The sequence below is a fragment of the Phyllostomus discolor genome, chromosome 10 (assembly GCF_004126475.2).
Source record: "Phyllostomus discolor isolate MPI-MPIP mPhyDis1 chromosome 10, mPhyDis1.pri.v3, whole genome shotgun sequence".
NCBI classification, from domain to species: Eukaryota; Metazoa; Chordata; class Mammalia; order Chiroptera; family Phyllostomidae; genus Phyllostomus; species Phyllostomus discolor.
The window spans coordinates 54,850,638-54,876,180 of record NC_040912.2 but is presented as its reverse complement, the minus strand read 5'-3'; the positions used below and the strand labels follow the sequence as shown (position 1 = coordinate 54,876,180).

At 37.4% G+C, this 25,543-nt stretch overlaps 1 long non-coding RNA gene across 1 annotated transcript; it reads left to right on the top strand.

Annotated features, from left to right (window-relative positions):
- The first annotated feature begins 1,506 nt into the window (after positions 1-1,506).
- LOC118497008 lies at positions 1,507-14,267 on the top strand. Its single transcript, XR_004899550.1, has 3 exons — positions 1,507-1,519; positions 3,471-3,472; positions 14,171-14,267. It is a non-coding gene; the product is annotated as an uncharacterized LOC118497008 (long non-coding RNA).
- The last annotated feature ends 11,276 nt before the right edge of the window (positions 14,268-25,543 follow it).

The following is a 25,543-nucleotide window of genomic DNA, read 5'->3' as shown; positions in this document are numbered from 1 at the left end:
TTCAAGAAAAGTGAATTGAAGGAAAAAAGAAGAAAAAATACAGATAATACATATTGTGATTGTGGCTTTGAATTAGTATGTGCCCAGGTGCAGAAGCAATGCAATCAAATGCCAGACATTAAAAACAGGTAAAATGGCAAAATGCTAAACATGTAACCTCCACCAAACCCCACTTAACAGACAGACACACTTAAGGGTAGTGTTATTTACTTTTGCTAAGCTTACTTAAAATATGAGTTGTTAGTATATCGGGCTGAACTTAGAATATGTACAATAGCTTGAGGCACACCATTCTGATGACTAATAGAAGCCCTAGTCAGTGTATGAGACAAACCAATCCAGAAAATGTAGGTCTGGGTCATGCCTCTCTTGATGTTGCAATGATAGATCTTGCTTCTATATCTGAATTATAAAGTGGACCAGTTCAGGAAAGACTCTCTTCTTGTCATTACCGTTATTTGGCTTACACAAGTATTCTTTTAAGCAGTCTCAGGCCTAAATAAAGAAGAGAACATTTAAGGATTTTGAACAATGGATCTGTGCCCTTCCTGTCCATGAAACTGCCTAGTGAGGAGAAAAGAGCCAATGTACAAGCAACTGTTATCTTGAGTTAAAAGAGTTGCTTTTCTTGGGACCATATTAGTTTTGTATTTGTATGATGACAGGCTTTCTAGTAAAAGCTGAGAAATTTAGTTGCAAATCTGAGTGCTACAAAATTTGTGGCTATTTGGCAAAGGGAGGATCAAACATCTGGATCTTTGACTCAGTTTTTCCATTTTCACCCAATGTTTTCTATATCAAGAAAAACACCTATTAATAAAAGCAGCCAATCTGGCATTTTGACTCTTTCAACAGCCAATTTGTGTCTCAGAATGGTTGGTCCAATTGATTGTTCTGCTTTAGATGGCCAAAATGAACCCATCAAGGTAAAAATCATTGGTTAGGTAGCTGTTCTGATTTGTTTCAGTTGTTATGGTGGTAAATTAACCAAGTAGTACTTTACAAATGCAAATGATTTCTCACACCTCAGAATTCAGTAATCTATCAGGAGGGAGACAACTGTCATTTCTCTCCAGTTTTCCTGATAAAGAAATGGTGCTGAAAGTAACATAACTTGCTTTGGGAAAAACACAGCAAGTTGGTGTTCATTCCCTGCTAGAACTTGTGGGTTACTTTCCTGATGGGGCCACACACTCTAAAAATTAGACCAAACTATCATTGAGCACTCACAAACAGCAATTACAATTTACTTTTGAGGCTCTTTGAAATAGAAATACTGCAAGACTGGGAAAGAAAAGATAGAAAGTAAGAAAATCTTATTAAAATCCTGTTTTACTGTGTGCTACATTGAAGTTTCCAGATACTCTTATTCTGGAAAACAGTCTACTATCAGGCTATTAATCAGAGTTCATATATTAAATGTGTTTTATTTATAACACACATTAATTGAGGGGTATGTAGATGAGGATAGAAAATACTGAGGTTAGATACAAGTTATGTTAATTGCACTTAGTAATAGGTCTAATATTGAAATGGTAGAAACCCTAGTCAGAGAATAGATTGATTTTTGGAAATAATTATGTATTCAAGAATTGTTTTAAAAATATAATTATATACCTAAGTCACCTTTGCTCATGTATATCATTCTTTTCAAATAAAGTTGACCTAAATCTATAAATATGAGTGTAACTGTTTTTATAGGCCTGCATCTAGGTTTCCATATGATAATGATTCTATAGCTGCCTTCGAGATGGCATTTTTTTCCCTCTGGCAATGAATTTGGTGCTATAAAAAGATTTAAAAAGAAAAGGAATACTAAGTCAAAGAACAAAATTGAAATAATATTTAAGGAAAATTATTTTTTTCCATGTATTTTTAAATTTTACAGCTTTCAAAATAACTCAGCATACAGTACCCCTCAGATTGACTGACTCATCTTCATGTCCACACGCTTTCTTTAAAAACAGAAAAATCATTTTTGAAAATGATCAAAACATAACATTTTGCTGGAACAGATGCCTTGCCTGCACCCTGTGCCACATTTTTGTAGTATTTAAAATGAATGTTTCAGTTTTAAACACCATGGAATGACTAATCGCCAATGAGGAGGAAAAGAAGGTCCTGGCAGAGTCCAAGACCTCTGCCTTGTTTGTGAAAAGCACCACAGTTTTTGATCTGGGCATAACTAGCACTTGTCATGGGCTGCTTTTCTCATGAGTGCTTAACAAGAAGTATTTTTGAAAATTTGTCTTGAGTGCAAAGAAAGGAGGTAATTTTTAAATATCTGAGGCCAATATTCACTCTGAGGTAATTGGTTTGTTATTTTATTTTACATTTAATTATATTCCATGCATTCTTTAAATTATTGGCTGAATTTTAACCTTTCACAACACACTCTAAATCCCAGTTTAGTGCAGTGTGATGTCCCAATTTATGTCAGTTGTTCCAGCATAAGTATTAACAATAGTCCCTTTACCTATTAAACTTGATTTGGAAGAAAAAATGATATAGTGACTCAGTGTATAAAGACCCTCACTTCAGGAGAAAATGTACATAGTACTTTATTTTTCTTGTTACATTTTCTATATTAGAGATTTAGTGATAAACAGATACAAGTAGATGATGTTTTAAATCGGGTAGTTTCAACAAGTTTGAAAAACTGGCCAGCTGATCTTTTACATTTAACATGGGTAAGAGATTAATCTGGTTTTGCCCTATAAATTTCTGCTGGTTGTCATATTCCAGATGGCTGCTGTGACTAGTCCAGTGACTGTCCTCTTCTTTCCTCACTATCAGATTTATGTGTAAACCTCTGAAACCTGAAAGATCAGTTGAAGAAAATATTTCTCAAAATAGAGGTTTTGTAGGTCATTGCAATATACTAAGGTCAATGGACATATTAACAGCAATAATAACAACTATTTATATTCTTCAATATTGAGCTATATGCAGTAGGATAAAAGTATCTTTTTTATTAATAGATTTTTGTTCATTTCTAATCTTAACACAAGTATGTTTTGGCTTGCTATGAGCTCCAGAGATTTTTGGCCTGCAGATGTGACTCAAACTCTCAACTTCTGATCTTTGATATAAAATGTGGGATTCATGGACAAGTTTCAATTTTGAAATGTTTCTAAATGTGTAAAGCAATTGGAAAGATCTTAGGATCTGCCATTATGATGTTCCAGTCCACTGAAATTTTGTAATAATTATTGAGTCAATTTACTAAAAAGAAAATAATGGAAATATAGAATGTGGGCTCAAAAATGTCATTTCATTATCCACAGTGTTGGGATTAATGATGAATCACTGATACATCATCTTCCTTACATAGAGTGTTAGTGTAACCTTTAGTCTACAGTCTTTGTCAGGGACTCAATCACACATTACATAATGCTGAGTTTTCCAAAGAGGACTCATGGCTCATACCCTAACAGCAATATGGTGAATGGATAGAGGGATATAGCCAGGAGTGGAAACAGACAGGGCTTAGGGCTATGCATTTTTACTGCTTTGTATCATCCTGATTTATCATATTTTTGGGAAAGTACCGCTTTAGTACATTCCTGAATTGCACAAGACACCCTGTGTCTCTCCTTAATTGAAAGCATCTAATAAGTGAGGGAAGGGATTGGTTGTAAGATAAAATGTGGAAATGAAATCAATATAACAGTAACAAAGCAGAAATTGCCTATCTCAATTGTTCCCACTGCAGCTCTAAAATATAAATTGATTAATTTATTTTTGAGTGTTTAAAATTTGTACATTTTTTATGCTAGAAAACATTTGAGAAACTTACACATGTACAAGAGGACGTTAGAAGGGCTAAAAATACAACTCTTTGGTACCTAATGACTTATAATGCTGTTGAGAGTCAGCAGTTTAAACATATATGGGAATAAATAATTTTCCTGAATCATGTCACATGAGAATATATCACACATATTTAAGACTGTTCCAGATATTCTGCAATAACTCAGATATTTCAGAACTACAATAATTTTTAATATTTTATGTCATTATTTTACAAGTCCCTTTTCATTAAATTAAAGATATGTGTTTTGGATTAGAAAATATAATCAGCATTGATAAAACTTTGAAATCTCTAAGATGTCTAGAGAGCAATTGCATTAATAAATATATGTATATTCAGTAAATACTTCAGGAAAGATAAGAAAAAGTTGGATTTTTAAGAATTATAGTTTGGTTCAAGGGAAAAAGTTGAATGTTTCAGGCAATCAAAACAGGACAGGAAAAACCTGGGAAATTATGAGATGGAAAGAACCTTGGCTTGCAATTTCAGGAATTACAGAAATAGAGGAAAATAAAGTTGGATAGATAAGAATTCTGAGACATCTCTAAAACCAGACTTAGGGGCTGCTCAAGGCTTTGATCAAGGAGGGTGACTGTTTATTCACTGAATTTAGAAAGGTTGGTCTGGGGGTAATGTGGACTAAAGCAGAGAAAGAGCAGAACTATAGGATCCAGGCCACAAGTTGGTATAATAATCAAATTATGGAATGATAAAGGTTTAAAACCTTTTTTCCAGTTATTAAAGGTACTTTGCTGTTGACTTGTAATGGCATGGCTTAATCAGTCACCTCATTCAACAGACATAGGCCTGAGTAAAGGCAATTTATAAAAAACAAACCACTTCAAGGAATAAAGTTTTACAATATCTTATAATATTCCAAAGGACATCACATAGTATCTTAAAGCAACATGAGCAAAGTAAAATGTGGGTGTCAAATTTCACCTTTAACAGGAACCTAAACAACAAAACAAAGAAACAAGCAAAATATAGTCAAAGACACTGAAATAGAGGACAGGCTGACAGTGACCAGAGGGGAGAGGGGAGGGAATTTCAGGGGAGAATGGGAAGGGTTTACAGGAACAAATTTAAAGGACACATGGACAAAAACTAGGGGTGGGTGGAAATGGGAGGCAGGTGGGGAGGGATGGGTGGGTGGGCTAGAATGGGAATAAAAGGCAGAAGACTGTACTTGAACAATGACTAAAATAAAAAAATTAAATCAGAATTGATTGGCTGCACATCAAAGAAAAATGTTTTAAGCATTGGCATCATCAAAGATAAGAACACTTTATCCTGCTCCGTGACTTAACTGTCACAGCACAGTGTATCAGCATTTCTCCAGGTGTATATTTTATGGAGTATTGGTTCCTTGGAGTATTAGTAGGTGTTGGGGTGGAGAAGATGATTTCATGTTCAAACATATTTGGAACACTAGAGTCAGTAAAGTTAAGTAAAATCTTTACTGCAGGAATTTTCAGATCATGTAATATGGCAATGTCCTTTGTGCATAATAATGAGGGGGTTCTAGCATGTGGAATTTACAAACAGATTTGACCGTTGCACTTTTCTTTTATGTAGCCTCCTCTGAGACTGGTGGGTCACTGAGCACACATTAGGAAATGTTCGTATTTGTAAATAAAAAATATAATATAGTCTAATATGTGATACAGATATATATATATATATATATATATATATATAATTTCATTAGGATGGAATTATTTCATAACTGCAAGGAATTCAAGTAATTTAGCCTTTGCTAATTGCCTTTGGCTTTAAGACTTGTCAGAATTCCTCTGCTCATTAAATTCATAATCTCTCCTTATGAGGGAACATTGAGGATGACTTCACTGGAGTGTCTCACCCACTCACAGCCCCCAAATCAGGCTGTTCATCATCTGAGTTTTTTTTCTTCAAGATCACAAAGAAACTATTTTTTCCTAGGTAGGGGCTTCCCCTGACCTCCTGCCCACTCCTGTTAGGTAGAGAGTCATCTCAAAAGTAATGTGTCATTCTTGGAACAAAACATCCCTTGCCAAAGATTCACTGAGTAATCAATCATTCAGCTAGAAGCATAAATCTACCCTAAGGGTTGTAAAAACCCATAATGATAGAGACTAATGGGCAAAGGGAATAGCATTCCAGGTTATTAAAACAGACACAGGCTCTGAAATGAATGTGTTGAGATGAAACAAAGGGAATTCTCCAAAATTAAAACATAAAACTCTGGGTGGAAAACTCTTGCCCAGTCATGATTAACTCTTCAGTCACTCAGGAAGATACTGTCCTGCCCTTTTACTCAGGATAATGAAGTGATTGATCTACACTGAGCCATTTCCTGTTGACTTCACTGGGCTGATAAGAAATACCAACTTTTTTCCTTTTTCTCTTTGCCTTCTTCCCTGCTCTCCTTCTATTTGTGGTTATTATGTTGACCCTGCAAAAAATATTAGACAAAAAATTAGTCAGAACTCAGGATTCTCCCATGACTCAGAGCAGCCTACCTACAGCCAGACAGGCCTAGGGCAGGGAGCAGAGTTGGCACCAGCTTTGCTCTCTGTAGGTTGGAACAGGAGCTGAGAGAGCTGTCCTTGCTGTAGAGGCTGGCAAAGAAGTTACTGCTGTGTGGGCTAGGCATGGGTCCAACAGGGATCAACATGTTCTTGTCACGATTCAAGCAGACGCCTGGCACCAGGGGGGATCCAAGCAGGAGCTGCCCAACAGGTGGGTAGAGCTTTGCTCAGAAATTCAGACCAGCATGGGGCTTGATTATCAAAAGGGCAAGATATGAAAGGTTAGAATATGGGTACCTGGTCTCATTTACCTCCTTCTAACTGTATGATCATGGACAAGTTACTCAATCTTTATGAACCTCAGTTTCAGATAATGTGACTAAAGCTTTTATTTTTTTAAGGCTGAAGTGAAATAATATCTAACATTTATTTAGCACAAACTATATATTAGGTACTGTTCAAAGAGCTTGGTATATACAAGTATATTTAATCCTTAAGACAACCTGGTAGGACCAATGTCATTATCTCCATTTCATTTGTGAGTAAACTAATACTCTGTTCACTGGTTATTAAATGATAAATTCAAGCCTGACATCAAGGCTTGACATCAAGATTTCAGCCAAATGCATATTACCTCTCAAAAACCTCTCTCCCTTGGTAGTAGAATAATGCCACTACTGCTGCTGCTTATCAGGGATTGGAGTGATGTTCTTGGTCCAAGTTACTAGTCTACAACTCCATTCCTTGGGGGTAGTTGAGAAGGTAAAGTGATAGCAAAGTTGTAATCATCTTGTTAGTCGAAAGAGTGAGCTGGGGACCTTATCAATTTATTAGAATGGTCACCTAAAGCAAAGCTCAGCCCTGTAAATACTGCACACAGAAGGCACTTGAGCACAGGGAGTCATCTATATGATTCAGTCTTCAAAATGGGGTTCCATGATTGTGGGAAGATGGCAATGGAAAATCCCAGAGAACATTCCTGGGACAATGACACTGGGTCATCATCCAACACAATTCAGAAAGTTAGGAAAGAGTAGAGGTGTCTGCTATATGGAAGCTCACTGCAGGAAATTCAAGATAAAGATAGGGTCAGTATCAGCTGAAGAATTAGAACTGGACTGAGCTTGCAGGTCGGAAATATCAGTGGACTGCTGTGTAATACATCTAGAAGATTGGAGGTTAAAACTGTGGCAGGTTATTTCCTTAATAATTTTTTTGTAGTTTAGGGTGGCGTACTATAGTATAGTATATTATAGGGCAAAATAGTGAGTACAGAATAGTATAGTAGTATGTGGGATAGTATAATGCAGTGTAGTATTGTGCTGTGTGGTTTAGTTTTCTGTAGTGTAGTATAGTACAAAGTAATGAGGTCATACAGTGTGATGTATTGTAACATAACGTAGGGTAGCACATTGTAGTATAGAACAGTGTTTTCTAGCATTGTACAGTGTAGTGCAGGTTGTATAGTATACTGTAGTATAATGTAGTAAAACAATCACTAAACTGGAAGTCAATAAATCTGAATTCTCCTCTTTTCTGTGTCAATAATAGCTGTATTGTCTTAAATAAATCACTTAGCCTTTTTGGCTATAGTTTTTTGTAACATGAAAAATATGGGAGTTAACAAAGATAACCTTGAAGGTCAATTCTAAAACATCTTACAGTTTGGTCTTACTCATAAGAACTCTAACAACTTATATTCTCTGCCAAGATTTAGAGGTTCCTTATGCAGAATTTTCCCAAGTTTCGAATGCCAGATAATATTCCTGGTAGAAATTTAGAAAAAGGAAAAGCCTGTAAATAGGGTTTAGTACCAATCTAACATAAGAAATTAAAATAAATGAAAGATTAAATTATTGCAATCCAACTCTTTGCAATTCTTTCTCAAGTAAAAGACATTCTTAGCCAAAATACTGGGGTGTCTGAATAGCTGGAATCCAGCCCCAGGAAGTTTCCTTTATCATATCCTTGGTGTAGGAACAACTGCAATATTTGGAGAGTAAGCAATCAATTTGCTTAAAATTGATGGATCAGATGATCCTATCAATCCAGACATTCATGATAACTGTTATTAGCAGTAAATTTAAATGATTTCTCTGCTGGAGGAAGTATAAATTCACTACAGTTTTCAATGGAAGTATTAATTAATCTAAAATAAATTTATAAAGAATAAAAAGTTAAATCTTACTAAGAAGCTTATTAAAAATCTACAGGTTCATTGCCATAGTCCTTTTACTTTCTCTAGTCCTCCTGTTACAAGGCAACCACTTTGACTCTTTTTTATTTTATTTTATTTTATTTTATTTATTTAATTTTATTTTATTTTACTTTATTATTTTTATTGTTTTAATATTGTTCAAGTACAGTTTTCTCCCTTTTACTCCCATTCCAGCCCACCCACCCATCCCTCCTCACTTCCCTCCCATTACCACCCTCCCCCTAGTTTTTGTCCATGTGTCCTTTAAATTTGTTCCTGTAACCCTTCCCATTATCCCCTGAAATTCCTTCTTCTCTCCCCTCTGGTCACTGTCAGCCTGTGCTCTATTTCAGTGTCTTTGGTTATATTTTGCTTGTTTGTTTGTTTTGTTGATTAGGTTCCTGTTAAAGGTGAGATCATATGGTGTTTGTCTTTCACCACCTGGCTTATTTCACTTAGCATAATGCTTTCCAGCTCCATCCATGCTGTCACAAAGGATAGGGGCTCTTATTTCTGCTGCATAGAATTCCATTGTGTAAATGTACCATAGTTTTTTTGATCCAATCATGTACTGATGGGCATCTAGGTGGCTTCCAGCACTTAGCTATTATAAATTGTGCTGCTATGAACATTGGGGTGCAAAGGTTCTTTTATGTTGGTGTTTCAGGGTTCTTAGGATATAGTCCCAGCAGTAGAATTGCTGGGTTAAAAAGCAGATCATTTTTAGTTTTCTGAGGAAGTTCCATACTGTTTTCCATAGTGGTTGTACCATTCTGCAGTCCCACTGACAGTGCACTAGGGTCCCTTTTTCTCCACAACCTCTCCAACACTTGTTGTTTGTTGCTTTGTTTATGATGGCCATTCTGACTGGTGTGAAGTGGTATCTCATTGTGGTTTTAATTTGCATCTCTCTGATAGCTAGCGATATTGAACATTGTGTCATGTGTCTTTGGATCCTCTGTATGTCCTTGGAGAGGTGTCTGTTCAAGTCCTTTGCCCATTTTTTAATTGGGTTGCTTGTCTTCTTAGAGTGGAGTCAAGTAAGTTCTTTCTATATTTTGGAGATTAAACCCTTGTCTGAGGTATCATTGGCAAATATGTTTTCCCATACAGTTGGTTCTCTTTTTATTTTGATACTGCTTTGTTTAGCTGTGCAGAAGCTTTTTATTTTGATGAGGTCCCATTTGTTTACAGGTTCCTTTATGTCCCTTGCTCTAGGGGACATGTCTGTAAAAAAGTTTCTGCCTGAAATATCTGAGATTTTCCTACATACATTCTCCTCTAGGACTTTAATGGTGTCATAGTTTATATTTAAATCTTTTATCAACTTTGAATTTATTTTTGTATAACGTGTAAGTTGGTGCTCTAATTTTATTTTTTTACACATAGCTGTCCAGTTCTCCCAACACCATTTGTTGAAGAGGCTATTTTTAATCCATTTTATGTTACTGCCTCCTTTGTAAAATATTAATTGACCATAAAGATGTGGGTTTATTTCTGGGCTCTCTGTCCTGTTCTATTGGTCCATGTGCCTGTTTTTATGCCAGTACCAGGCTGTATTGACTACAGTGGCCCTGTAGTATAGTTTAGTGTCAGGTATTGTGGTCCCTCCTACTTCGCTCTTCTTTCTCAAAATTGCAGCAGCTATTTGGAGTTGTCAATGATTTAATCTAAAGTTTTGAAGTCTTTGTTCTATGTCTGTGAAATAAGCCATTGGTACATTCATAGGTACTGCATTGAATGTGTAAATTGCTTTGGGTAGTATGGACATTTTGATGATATTAATTCTTCCAATCCATGAACACGGTATGTTTCCATTTGTTTGTGTCTTCCTTGGTGCCTTTCCTCAGTGTTTTGTAGTTTTCTGAATACAGGTCTTTTACCTCTTTGGTTAGGTTTATTCCAGGGTATTTTATTTTTCATTTTGCTATTCCAAATGAGATCTTTTTCTTCATTTCTGCTTCTGCTGTTTCATTGTTGGTGTACAGGAATGCCTTTGATTTCTGGATATTGACTTTGTGTCATACTGTTTTGCCAAATTCATTTATTAGCAGTCAAGCAGTTTTTTGGTGGAGTCTATAGGATTTTCTATGTACACTATCATGTCATCTGCAAATAGTGACAGTTTTGTTTCCTCCTTTTCGATTTGGATGCCTTTTATTTCTTTTTCTTGTCTAATCACTGTACCTAAAACTTCCAGTACTATATTAAATAGAAGTGGTGAAAGTGGACAGCTTTGTCTTGTTCCTGATCTGAGTGGAAAAGATTTTAATTTTGCCCATTGAGTATGATGTTGGCTGTAGGTCTCTCATATACGGCCTTTATTATGTTGAGGAATGCTCCCTCTATTCCCACTTTGCAGAGTGTTTTTATCATAAACAGATGCTGTACCTTATCAAATGCTTTTCCTGCATCTATTGGTATGATCATGTGTTTTTTGTCTTTGCTTTTGCTTATGTGATGATTACATTTACTGATTTCCGAATATTGAACCATCCTTGCATCCCTGGAATGAATCCCACTTAGTCGTGGTGTATGATCTTTTTAATGTATTGTTGGATGTGCTTTGCCAGTATTTTGTTGAGGATTTTAGCATCAATGTTCATCAGTGGTATTGGCCTGAAGTTTCCTTTCTTTGTTGTGTCTTTATCTGGTTTTGAATTAGGATGATGTTGGCCTCATAAAAAGAGTTTGGGAATCTTCCATCTTTCTGGATGTTTTGGTATAGTCTCCGAAGGATTGAAGTGAGCTCTTCCTTAAATACTTTGTAGAATTCTCCTGTGAAACCATCTGGTCCAGGGCTTTTGTGTGTTGTGAGTTTCTTGATTACTGCCTCAATTTCCTTTGCTGTTATTGGTCTGTTCAGGCTTTCTGCTTCTTTTTCATTGAGATTTGGAAGATTGTATTTTTCTAGAAATTTGTCCATGTCACGTAGGCTTTAAAATTTCTTGGCCTATATTTCTTAGTATTAATTTCTTACAATTCTTTGTATTTCTGAGGTATCAGTTGTAATCTCTCCTCTTTCATTTCTGATTGTGTTTATTTGGGTCTTCTCTCTCTTTTTTCTCAATGAGCCTGCTTAAAGGCTTGTTGATTTTGTTTATCTTTTCAAAGAACCAGCTCTTGGATTCATTGATCCTTAGAATTGTGCTTTTAGTCTCTATGTCATTTAATTCTGCTCTGATCTTGGTTGTTTCCTTCCTTCTACTTGCTCTGGGCTGTCTTTGTTGTTTTTTCTTGAGTTCTTGCAGACATAGGGTTAGGTTGTTTGTTTGAAATATTTCTATCTTTTTTAGGTATGCTTGTATCACTATAAACTTCCCTCTCAGGACTGCCTTCACTGTATCCCATAAGTTTTTGGTTGTTGTGAGTTCATTTTCATTTGTTTCCAGAAACCTTCTGATTTCTTCCCTAATTTCATTCTTGAACTATTCTTTGTTTAATAGCATGCTATTCAATCTCCATGATTTTGAGTATTTTGTTTTTTTTTTCCCTTGGAGTTGGTTTCTAGTTTCATTCCCTTGTGATCCAAGAAAATGCTTGGTATAATTTCAATTTTCTTGAAATTATTGAGGCTTGTTTTGTGTCCTATCATGTGGTCTATCTTTGAAAATGTTCCTTGTGCATTTGAAAAGAATGTGTATTTAGCTTTTTGGGGGTGGAGGGCTCTGTATATACCAGTTAAGCCCATTTCATCTAGGGTATTATTCAATGCCACAATATCTTTCTCAACAGTTTGTTTGGAAGATCTGCCCATTTTTGACAGTGGGGTGTTAAAAGCCCCTACTATAATTGTGTTGCTGTTAATATCTTCCTTGAAGTCCTCTAAGATTTTCTTGATGTATTTGGGTGCTCCTATGTTGGGTGCATATATATTTACCATATTTATGTCTCCTTGGTGGATTCTTCCCTTGAATATTATGAAGTGACGTTCTGGGTCTCTCTTTATGGCCCTTTTTTGGAAGTCTATTTTGTGTGATATGAGTATTGCTACCCCGGCTTTTTTTTTTTTTTCCTGTGCATTTACTTGGAAAATTTGTTTCCAGTCCTTCACTTTCAGCCTGTACATGACTTTTATCCTGAGGTGGTTCTCTTGTAGGCAGCATATGTGGGTCATGTTTTCTTATCCATTCAGCTATTCTATGTCTTTTGATTGGAGCATTTAATCCATTTACGTTTAAGGTTATTATTGATAGGTACTTATTCATTGCCATTTTCATACCTGTGTTCCTCCCTCTCTCTCTTTTCTTTTCTTTCCTTAAAGCAGTCCCTTTAGCATCTCTTGCAGAACTGGTTTGGTGGAGGCATATTCTTTTGAACTTCTTTTGTCTGAGAAGCTTCTTATTTGTCCTTCTATCTTGATTGAGAGCCTTGCTGGGTAAAATAGCCTTGGTTGCAGACCTCTGGTTCTCATTATTGGAATATTTCTTGCCATTCTCTTCTGGGTTGGAGTGTTTCTATTGAGAAGTCAGCTGTTAGCTTTATTGGGGCTCCCTTGTATGTTACTTCCTGTTTGTCCCTTGCTGCCTTTAAAATTCTCTCTTTGTCTTGAAATTTTGCCATTTTAATTATGATGTATCTTGAGGTGGGCCTCTTTGGGTTCCTCTTGATTGGGACTCTCTGTATTTCCTGGATTTGTGTGAGTTTTTCTGTCATCAAATTAGGGAAGTTTTCCATCATTACTTTTTCAAATAAGTTTTCTATCCCTTGCTCATCTTCTTGCCGTTCTGGTATCCCTATTATACGGATATTATTACGTTTCATATTGTCTTGCATTTCTCTTAATCCCTCTTCATCCTTTCTGAGCCTCTTTTCCTTTTCTTGCTCTTTCTGGGTGTTTTTTTCTACTTTGTCCTACAATTCACTAATCTGGTCTTCTGCTTCATCAATCCTGCTTTTGATTCCTTCTACATTGTTCTTTAGTTCAGAAATTGTATTCTTCATTCCCTCTTGGCCCTTGTTTGTAGTTTCTATTTCCTTTTTCATGTTGATATAGTTTGTAGTGAGATCATTGTAGCTTCCCTGTAGTTTCTGGTAGCTCATTGAGAGTTCATTGAGCTTCCTGATAATCATTGTTTTCAACTCAATATCTGATAGTTCATTTAGCATTCTTTCTGAGGCTTCTTCCTTTCCCTTCATTTGGGAATTGTTTCTTTGTCTTCTCATTGTTTGTGAGACTCTTCTTGTTAGCCTGTGTTTCTTAAGTTGATCTGTTCTGGTTCCCTGTGATTATGGTGTGAACTTCTGTGGTAGAATACCTGTGAGGTTCAGTGGTGCAGTCTCCTTTGTGTATCCTGGTGTACACAGCTTCCCCCTACTCTTTTTTTTTTACCAGTTGGAGGAGTAAGGCAAAATGGTTTCAGATAGCAAAACGGTATTCTATGATATTTACACTAGCAGCCAGTGGAGAAGAGACGGGAGATCCTTTGGCTACATATAGTGTTAACTGTGATCTTCCACCCCACTAGTCACGTTTTAGAAAGGATGGAAAGAAGATAAGACTGTTATTGAGGAGGAAAAGATCGTTAGTTGGATCTAAAAATCTGTGAGGCTGTGGGAGGTCAGATTCTGAGATATGTTGGGAATAAAGATTAGTAAATATGAGTAGTGTGTAAAAGAATAGAGACAACCCCCACAATGATATAGTTCAGGAAACTGAGAAGTGGGCTGAGACCAGGGAGGAGTGTTGTGTAATATTTACAATTGTATGGAACAGGTAATATTTACAGTAATATTAAAGCAACAATCATGTGGCAGAATCTATGAGATCTAGATAACAAGAATAGGAAGTATAGAACCTTGAGAGGTATACTAATGGAACACAAATGAAGGACAGTAAATTATCAACACACTGTGAATGAGATAACAGGTGGAACCTATCAAATGACAGTATAACCAGCCAAGCAAAGAAGATTGTACAGAAAGAAAAAGAACACCAAAATACTATTAAAATAAGTGTCAAAAAAGTGAGAAAAAGATAATACAAATTTGCAGTAACTTGCAGGCTCAAAAGAAAAGGGGAAAAAAGCAGAAGATGGAATGCAGGAGAGATAAATTTGGAGTGAAAGGAATAATACTAGGATGAAAGGAAAAGAAACATAAGGAATTGAGAGATATAAAAATAATAATAATTAAAAAATAAAAGGTCATTTAAAAAAACAAGATAAAATCAAACAATCAAGCAACAACAGCCAAAAAGAAAAACCAACAAAACAAAAACAAAAACAAAAAATACCTCTTGTTGGTTTCTAACTGGCCAAACTAGTTTTTCTGGTCTTGCTGGCTTTAGCAGTCTGAGAGGCATTTGGAATGCTTTTCACTCTTCCCAGTCAGAACTCAGTCTCTCGAGTATTGTCCCCAGGGCTAGCAGCACGCTCTCCCCAGCGCTGATCCAAAGTACCCCACCAGGACCCTGGTTGTGGGCATGCGCGCTCCCAAGCACTTCTCCAGAGCTCACTGCTGAGGTCTCTGCCCACAGAGCTCCTGTGTCTTTTCCAGGTTCATGGTGTAATCTCTGGGGATCGCAAGGGGTCACACCCTTCCTCTGAATTTCACCACAGTGGGCTCTATGTTCTCAGGAAGCACCCTTGTCTTTTCTGGATTCATGGTGCAAGCTCTGGGGATTGGGAAGGGATTTGCACTTCCACAAATTTCCCCTCTGTGGGCTCCAGGAACCTGTGAAGCACCCCGGTCCTTTGCGAGAGTTGGGAATCCCCCCCACCAGGTCACCACCGTAGGCTCCAGAAACCCCAGAACACCCATGCCCTTTCCTTGCTCAGGGCTGTGGGGTCTGGGTCTTCCACAAAACCACACTCTTACTGGGTTGGGGGAACCGGTGTACCACCAGGCTGCCCTTGGTCTCCCAGGCTGGGGGCATTCACCCTTCCTAGGGCTCGGTATGGGTGCTTGCAGCCCCCAGGTGACTGTCTCCCAATCCAATTCCCCTCTCTGTGCCTTCAAGCAACAAGGCCTCCCCTGGTGCTGCTCAATCCTTGTTGTCCGGGGAGGGAGCGGTAACTCTGCTCTCCCGGGTGCCCTAGGCAGACCCGGGAGCACCGGGCCTGGGGGCTGCAGCCTCCCTGGTCCCCGGGGCGGATCCCTGGGTCCTTATTATCTTGAAGCACTCACCTTACCATCTGGTTTTTCAATGTCTGCTATAATTTTTGATGTCCTGTTTTCATAAATGTTGCAATAACCCAGGCCCCTTGCTCTGTTTCTCCGCAGATCCGCAAGTTTCTCTCCCCTGTATAGAGGAAGGGCATTATGCTCCCTCCAACAAAGCCACCATTTTCCTCCTTCACTTTGACTCTTTTACCTGTTACTTCTGGTATATTATTTTAATCCTGACCCAAGGACATGGTTTTTTATTGCTTTGACAGAGAGAAAAAGAGAAAGGGGGTGAGGAGACAGATAGAGAGAGAGAGAGAGACAGACAGACAGACAGACAGACAGAAACATCAATGTAAGAAAGATACATTGATTGGTTGCTTTCTTCACCCTGACAGAGGATCTAACCCACAACCTAGGTAGGTGCCCTGATCAGGAATCAAACCCACAACCTTTTGGTCTATGGAATGCCACTCCAACTAACTAGCCATACCAGCCAAGGTTACTTCTGGCATTTATATATCTTCATATTTCTTAAATAATGTTATGCTACTGACTTTTGATTCATCAATCTTAGACATTATCTATTGACTTCCTATATTGATAGATTAGGCTTTAGCTCTCGAATAGCAATGTTCCTCTTATGTGCACCCTCCCATACTAATAGTATGTATAATAATGTATTATGAGGTGGAATCAATATTTGGTTTTAGCACTGTTATACCTTCAAAAATATTATTTACACCTGAGCATATGGTATACTATTATTCTATTTTCTTTCTTACTTTAGGTTTTCCTGAAGTTAATACATGCCTTAGTTTTTTACTTATTTAGTTTTTTTGTATATATTATCAATTATTTAAACACCTTCCCAAAACTAGCCACATTAGTTTTTCACAATATAAATCATGTCGGTAATCCTTCAATTCCTTGTTTCTGTTTTGTTTTGATACATCTCTAGGCCTGTTTCATAACTATCATTCTGGGACTTGCCTTTGTCCATCATCCTTAGAATTCCCTTTTCCTTTATCCTTGTTTGGGTTTTCTATGTTCTGTGACTCACAACTCCCTCTGTAATGACATGCTTCCTTGATTTGGAGGAGCAAATTCTTTAGCCACTCTTTCAGATTAAAATGTATATGTAGCATCAGTGCAGAAATCATGATGAAAACAGCCCTCAGCATGCCTGTCTTTTGAGTCACAATGTTCCAATTTGGACTGACTTCCTTAACCCTAGGGGCACTATTATCATTCTGGAATTTCCCTTGTTTAGTACCCTGAACATTTTCTTGCTTCTCTGTTGGGTTGACTCTCCTATTTTCTGAATCCTGAGTCTTCTTCTTTATAAATTATTACCTCCTCCATTACAGAACATCTGCTACTGGCTTCCTGAAAAAGGGTACAAGGAAAGCAAAATGTTTGAGACCTTATATGTTTGAAAATGTCTTACTTTTTACCCTTACAATTAATTGATAGTTTTGTGAGGTATAGAATCCTAGCAGAGAATTCCTTTTCCTTCAAAGTTTTAAAAGAATCTCTCAATCACTTTCTTGCCTCAAGAACAATGTAGAAAAGTCAGATTCCATCTTTATTCTTGATCCTTTACATAGATTTTTTTTTTCTCCCATGGTGGGGGGTTATAAAATTGCTTCTTTCTCTAGCACTCTGAAATCTAACAATGATATTTCTTGGTTTGGATTTATTTTCATCTATTTTATTAGAAACTGTGTGGGTTTTTCAATCTAGAAACTCATGTCATTTAATTCTGAAAAATGTTAACTATTTATTTAATAATTTTCTTCAGCTGATTCGGTATGTGGTATCTTTCAGGAGAAAAGTTATTCATATGTTGGGTCTTCAGTGTCTTGTCTTTTACTTTTTAAAACCTACTATCCTGGTTTCCATTATTTCTACTTTTTTTGTCTTTTTCCCTGGAAGAGTTCCTAAACTTTATTTTGGAACCTATTATTAAGTTTTCCATTAGTGCTATCTATAATGTGTTTTATTTCCAAAAGCTATCTTTTTTGTTCTGTGAATACACACACAGAGAGAACTGATCTCATTACCCACAGATTTTTTTTTAGTGGTACTTTCACAATTATTCATAGATATGTAGAACTCTTGAAAAATTTGAGTCAAGTGGTACACATTCTTAGTTTTGGTCAAATGAGTGGATGCTCTGCCTTTTTATTTAAGCTTTTATACTATAAGCAAGTATCTTTTGGCAGTATGTGCAGTGCCACATTTTTGTTCCTTTTTGTTGGTTATGTTATTGATCAGTTGACAAAAATGTCACCAAAAGCTCATGGGAACCTAACCCTATACTTTCCCCTAGGAGCAATGGTTCAATATTCTCTAATTGAATATTGTAGGAATTTTATAGAACATAACAACTATAAGTAGAGAATCAACTATATATATACATAAATAGTGTAATATAAATATATAAATAATATATATATAGCTGATTCTTATTACTTATAGTTGTTATGTTCTATAAAATTTCTACAATATTACGTGTGTGTGTGTGCGTTGACCATTCAAACTTGGGCAGGTCCATGGTATTCCGGTATTGGAGCAGATGGAAAAATATTCATGGAGCTGTTGGGATGTCTGGCATGCCTTTATTCATGGGTCGGTGAGCCATGCACACTGAAAGCTCCGTGTCTTCCTGCATGTCTCTGCATTGCATGTCATGGTCCTTGATCCCCAGCTTGGCACCCATTGTGGCACCTGTCCCCTTGCGTGTGTCTCTCCATCATCCCCCCAGCAGGGAGTCCCTACTTGTGAAATACTAGAGGGGAACAAAGCCAGAAAACTGCCAGCACATTACATAACATAACACAATTCTCTGCATGCAAGCCTACTTCATGTTATGGGAACAGTTTACTGGACCCAGTTTCAAAGCTATGAAAACACTAGTTATCAGGCCCCTCCAAGGCTGTGGGAATACTGCCTCCCTTAGTTACCCAGACACCTAAGTGAGGAACCCAGACCACTTCCACTTATCCTACCATCCACCCCTTCTGGGTTCCTTACCTTACGATCTACACAAGGATGTCTTCCGCAATGTTCCCTTGGTGAGGAGGGCAAAGTCCTGCACTTATAACCCACAACAATAGTACAGGCTACAGTAACAAACAAGCAAAACAGAAGTGCTGCCACAGCAGGAGTACAAGCTTCAATAACACACAGCTAAAACACAGGTAATCAAGCCACTCTTGGGTACGATAGCCAGTCCAATTTCCATACAAGTAAGGCAACTCATGTGGGACACCCACTGAAACTGGGAGAGAAGGTCCCAGTGGAAATGGTGTGTGGCTGAAGGCCACGCACCATTCTGTACCTCATTGCAATGTCCAAGAATATGGGTCTGACACAGACCGGTTGGAGTCCAGCCCATCTGGGTCTGTCCTTCATAGTTTTCAACGCAAAGGAAAGCTGGTCCAGCCAGCTCCACAGCCTCAGCCGTGAGCCATCCCAAACCATCCCATACGGAGTAACTGCTTAATGGCTTGGGCCAGACTACTGTTTTGCACCAGCATAGATGTCAGTCCAGATAGCATTCCACAAGGGGTGTTCACTGTTCTACTGGCTCTGAGGCCAAGTCCAATTTGAGACAGAAGCAAGAGAGATGCACCATGAGAGGCCAGCCAAGGTGCTCAGGGGAAGTTCAGTGTGGACCCAGCATGCTGATTGTCAGCCACTGAGGCATAGGTATGACCCCAGCCCCTAAGGTGTTACCTTGCACTCTAAAGGTGAAAAGACAGAGCAGTTATAGGCACCAGTAAAGGCAAGTCACAACCCATAGGCAATATACAAGCAAGCTTCTGGTCAGCAGATAAGACAGTGGCTGGCAGAGGGGGTCTTCCTGGGCATGAATACCAGACCTTTCATGACTCAGCTGGGGATTCAGCATCCACTTGCAATAAGAGGGGAGAACTCATAATTGGCCATAGAGAAATCACAAAGGTGCCATGAAGAAGCATTCCGTTGTTTGCTGGCCCTGGATATGTCACCTTTAAGACAGGGGCCATGTCCCAATCATCCAGGGCACTGTTTGTAAGTTTCTCTCCACCCCTTGGCCCCAAGAGGCAATAAGACCAACCCAATACATGTGGGGGCTTTTATTTCCCAAGGCCATATCCAAGTGGCTGTTATCCCTTGCTCCAGGCCCTCTGGAGCCAGCAAGAGAATATCCCACTGCTTTCCCATGCTGGTTTCAGCAAGGCATCCTTAGTCTATACCTGCAGCTGAATTGGAGCTGTAGTCTGGTGCAGCAAGGCTTCCACCAGAGCTTCCCCTTCACCTGCCTCCTCTCATTTAGAGTCAGGATGACAGTCTATAAGTGTTTCATCCAATCCTTCAGCTTAGGGGTGGTAGCTGTAGCTTGTAGGCCCTGCTTTAAGAGACCATTGTATTGTTCAATCATTCCAGAAGCTTGGGGGTGGTAGGCCACATGAAATTTCCACTCAATATGCAAGTCCTGAGCCCACTGTTATACTAAGGCCCCAGTAAAATGTGTTCCCTGATCACTGTCAATGATTAAAGGCCCATAAGCAACACATAACAGCTCCAGCGCACTAATCACAGCTTTCTGATCTGGGTGCCATGCAGAATAAGCAGCTAAAAGTCTTGTGGTCATGTCTACAGCTGTAATAGCATACTTATACCCCTCTAAACTAGGTAGGGGCCCAATTACATCCACCTGCCACCAGGTTAGCAGCACCTGTCCCAGCACTACCTGTCCAGAAGCTCCCACAGGCCTTTGGGGATGCTCTCAAGAGCAGACAACACAGGTCTCACAAGCCTCATGTGCCTCTGCCAATGTAACAGGTAACCCTCAGGTTTTGATAGTGGACCACATGGTTCTTTGCCCAGGATGTAAGATGTGATGGGCTACTTTCTTTCCTGAGGATCTAGCAGGTACTGTTTCTAGCCACCATATGTTGGCTAGAGTGTCAGCCTCATCATTTCCAGAAGAAGCAAGAGGTACATGTCCAGTAACATGATATACAGTGATTTGTTTCTGGTGGCCTAAGCACCATAAGTTTTGCCACAAAGCCTGTCTCCACAGTGATCTATGCATAACCATCCATTTATTTGTATGCTATGTGAAGATGTATAATGTCAGCCACTGGTACACCATCCAACTATCAGTGAAAATAGGTGGAAGTAGTGTCTCCACTTACACTACAGTGTATATTTGTATTAATATAAATATAGTTTTTTTCTTGCATAGTATCTATTTCTTCTGAGTTGCTCTTTTTTTTCTACCAGATTAGGCGGCTTTTGTCAGTTTTTGATAACTTTTGGGTCTTTTGTTAATGATCAAGTTGAAAACTAAAAGCTGATTATATTCTTTTGTGTTTGTTGGGATCATGTCGACTCTGAGCTTCACTTTGCTATAAAATCCAACTGTGTCAATATTCATTCCTACAGTTATATTTTGGGTGATCAGATTACCCTGATCATTTCTTTCAAAGAAAACACTCTAATTTTATGCATAAATATAAATATTTTCATTTAATATTTTTTCTTTTGAAAATAAATGTTTAGAAAGAATAAAAAGATGCAAAAATTTAAGCAATGAAAAAGTATTGATTGCAGTGCAACCATTTTTAAAAATTATCAAAATCTATATTTTTAATGATCAATTAGTTAAGAAGAATATTCATTTCCAGCAAAGATGGAGGTGTAGGTAGGTGTGCTTTGCTTCCTTGCACAACCAAAAGAAGGCAACAACAAATATGAAAAAACAGAACAAGAACTACTAGAAAATTGAACTCTATGGAAGTCTGAAAACCAAGGAGTTAAAAATGAAACATTCATCCAGACTGGTAGGAAAGGCAGGGATGGGTGTAAGGCAAGGAGAAAGAATAAGCAGGCAAGGCAGCGTCTAACAGGCTGGGTGGTCCCACATTTGAGTGCAGATAGACTGGAAGAAACAACTGCAGAGAAAGACAGACCATGCAACACAAGATTCCACCTGGGAGACTAAAGCTTCAAAACATCTGGCAATAAAATCCTGTTGGGGTTACAGCAGCAGGAGAAAAACTCAGCCTCACAGGAGTGTTCGTTGGAGAGACCCACAAGGTCCTAGAATGTACACAAAGCTACCGACCCTGGAATTAGCACCAGAAGAGACCCATTTGCTTGTGGGGAGCATGAGAAATGACTGAAAGTGGACAAGAGCTGATCAAGTGGCATTGTTCCCTCTCTGACCCCTCCCCCACATAAAGACCCACATGAAGCAAAGACAAATACCTAAGGCTTCACCCCTTACAACCTAACAGGTGTGCTGAGACAAAGAAATATGGCCTAAATGAAAGAACAAATCAAAACTCCAGAAAAAAGAACTAAGCAACAAGGAGATAGACAACCTATCAGATGCAGAGTTCAAAACAATGGTAATCAGAATGCTCACAGAGATGATTGAGTATGGCTGAAAAATAGAGGAAACAGTGAAGGCTATGCAAAGTAAAATAAAGAAAAATATACAGGGAACCAGCAGTGAAAGAAAGGAAACTGGAACACAAGTCAATTATTTGGAACAGAAAGAAGAAATAAACATTCAGCTGGAACAGAATGAAGAAGAAGAATTTTTAAAAAATGAAGAGAGGTTCAGGAAGCTCTGGAACAACTTTAAACATTCTAATATCTGAATCATAGGCATGCCAGAAGGACAGGAAGAAGAGCAAGAAACTGAAAATGTATTTGAAAAAATAATGAAAGAAAACTTCCTTAACCTGGTGAAAGAAATAGACTTCCAGAAAGTCTAGAGAGTTCCAAAGAAATTGGACCCAAGAAAGAACACACCAAGACACATCGTAATCAAATTGTCAGAGATTAAAGATAAGGAGATCTTAAAAGTAGCAAGAGAAAAAGAGTTACCTACAAAGGATTTCCAATAAGACTATCAGATGATTTCTTGAAAGAAATCTTACAACAAGAAGGGGCTGGCAAGAAGTATTCCAAGTCATGAAAGGCAAGGACCTACATCCAAGATTACTCTATCCAGCAAAGCTATCATTTAGAATGGAAGAGCAGATAAAGTGCTGCCCAGATAAGGTCAAGTTAAAGGAGTTCATTATCACCAAGCCCTTATTATATGAAATTTTAAAAGGGCTGATCTAAGAAATTGAAGAAGATCAAAAGCTATGAATAGTAATGTGACAACGAACTCACAACTATCAACAAATAGGCCAAAAAAAAAAAAGCAAACACAAAAACAAACTAAGCAAACAACTAGAGCAAGAACAGAATCACAGACATGAAGATTGCATGGAGAGTTATTAGTTGGAAGGAGGAGAATGGGGAAAAATGTACAGGGAATGAGAAGCATAAATAGTAAGTACAAAATAGACAGGGGGAGGTTAAGAACAGTATGGGAAATAGAGAAGCCAAAGAACTTGTACGTATAATTCATGGACAGGAACTAAGTGTGGGGAATGCTGGTAGGAGGGTAGGCAGAGGGTGGAGGGTGATAAAGAGGGACAAAAAGGACAACTGTAATAGCAGAACCATTCAAATATACTTGAAAATTAAAAAAATTGAGTTCCTTGTTAAAAAAATATTCAAAAAATCCCAGTGGAATTTATGCAATCATCAACTTTTACATTTTCAAACAAACATTAACATACAAACAAATGCTTATATTATAAAAATATAAAGAGAACAATATAAGATATAGTCAGGTTTAGCAGTGTCATAAAATATGCATACATGGAGATGTCCCCAAAGAATAAAAACCTTTTGTTTAACTAGTAGGATATGAGTGACTTTTCTGCTTTTATGTATGTTTTATTGTTTAGCAAGTTTTCTACAATAAGCATGCTTTAAAAACAAGAAACATTTATATCTAAGAAGTAGTACTAATAGTATCTATTTCTTTGCTTCCAAGTTTCTTTAGGTCATATTAGTTTCAAAAGCTAGGATTACCAACCATCTTGGCTTGCCCAGGATCAAGGAATTTCTCAGGATGTAAGTATTTCATTGCTAAAACTGGGACAGTGCTGGGCAAATTGGTTGTTAGTCACCCTATAACCAGAATTCTTTTTAAATTTAATTTATTGTGGTAACAATGGTTAAGAAATATATAGGTATCATGGATACAATTCTATAATACACCATTTGCATATTTTATTGTTTAGTCACCGTGTGAAGTCAAATCTCCTTCTATCACCATTTATCCTCCTTTACCCTCCTTTACTTCACCTGAACTTTTCCCTCTAGTAATCACCAATCTGTTGTCTTGTCTATAATGTTTGTTTGTTTTTATTTTTCTTAATCACTACACTTTTTTACTTATAAATCTTAACAAAATGATACAAAAATATATGAAATTAAATATACAGCTGGATTATATACATATATACAAATAAAACAACAAAAATATATTGACTATTTACACAGAAAACCTGCTTTATTGAATTATACATACAAACACAAATCAATAGTTGCTAAAATTATAGCATTAAATATTTATGTAAAAGTTTAATTATATTTTATATTTTACTTTGTATTTAGTTGTATTTTATGGTTAATATGACACAGAATGATTATGTGGTTGTATTTTGTAATGCTAGAACAAGTAGGGAGATTTCATCCATCTTCTCATCGTTTCATCTCAAATTCCTTCTCTTGCTTTGTGCTTCATCATCCAATTCCAAGGTCTTTTCCTGCAGTCTCTTCCTCTGCACTCTTATCAGTGACCCAAAGCAATAACTTCCGGTCTCACCTTTACACTGTGACTCTCAAATTTATTCTTTTTTTCTGACTTCCAGGATTTAATTTGTATGTCTCTATTTCTTGTCATTCACCATATTCCAAACTACATTCCTCTTCTCAAGTAGCCAGGATCCTGCAATTCCCTTCTCATATTAATCACTCTACCAATATTCAGATTACCATACATTTTCATTTGTTCTGCTTTTTTACCTTTCTCAAGGCAATCAACTGCTCTTATTGATTTTAACTTTATAACTTCTCTCTTCTTTATCTCTTTATTTTTATCATTCCTGACTCCATCGGTCAACTGAGTGGTACTTTTAATATAGTCCCTAACACTACTAAGAGGACAAGCATTTTGTCCTTTTAAGTAGTCAGATGACAATAAATTATTGTTTCTTCAAATTCAGCAAGGTCTTCCTGTTTTTCTGACTTCTTCTAGTTTCTGTACTTGACTTCTACTCAATTCTAATTTTTCTATATACACTAGTAAATGCTGGGCTGATCTTTGTTTTTCCCTACTACTCTGCTAGTGTTTCATGTACTGTATTACCAAACAAAGAAAATGCATTTCTGTAGATACAATCTATGCCTCTACTTGCTACCTTGACGAATGTCATATCTTGTTTGCTTGAGTATATCAGATGCTTGAAAGGGACAGCAAGACACTTTTAGGATTCCCCATGTGATTTTGATTTACCTATACATGAAAGTCAGGAGATCCTTTTCTTATTCTTTCCACTGGATCTTAGAGTAGGGGAAATGTTAATGGCTCCTACCAGAGTCTTCTACCAGAGTAGTATAGTCCCTTCTTAAAAGAGTTCCAGGAGTAGGTGAAGACATTTCTAAGTGGTAAATTTTCAACTAAGCCAGCTTCATCAAAGGTAAATCACAAACTAAAAGAGTACTATTATTGCTTCCCTCTTTTCCTAGCACCTGAAGCAGACAATTTCCTCTCAATGAGCCATATCAGAAGAGTCACATGGATCACTCCATACAATGAAATAACAGCCCACAAAACTTTACAAGTTGGAAAGGAGTAACAACACTTCATATGGTCTCTTACTTATGAATTTAACACCTATGATTAGACTACTTGGTCTTCCTACATAGAAAAAACTATTGAGATCTCAGGATCAAATTATGAGTTTTATTCCCAAGCATACATACAGAAAAATCTTG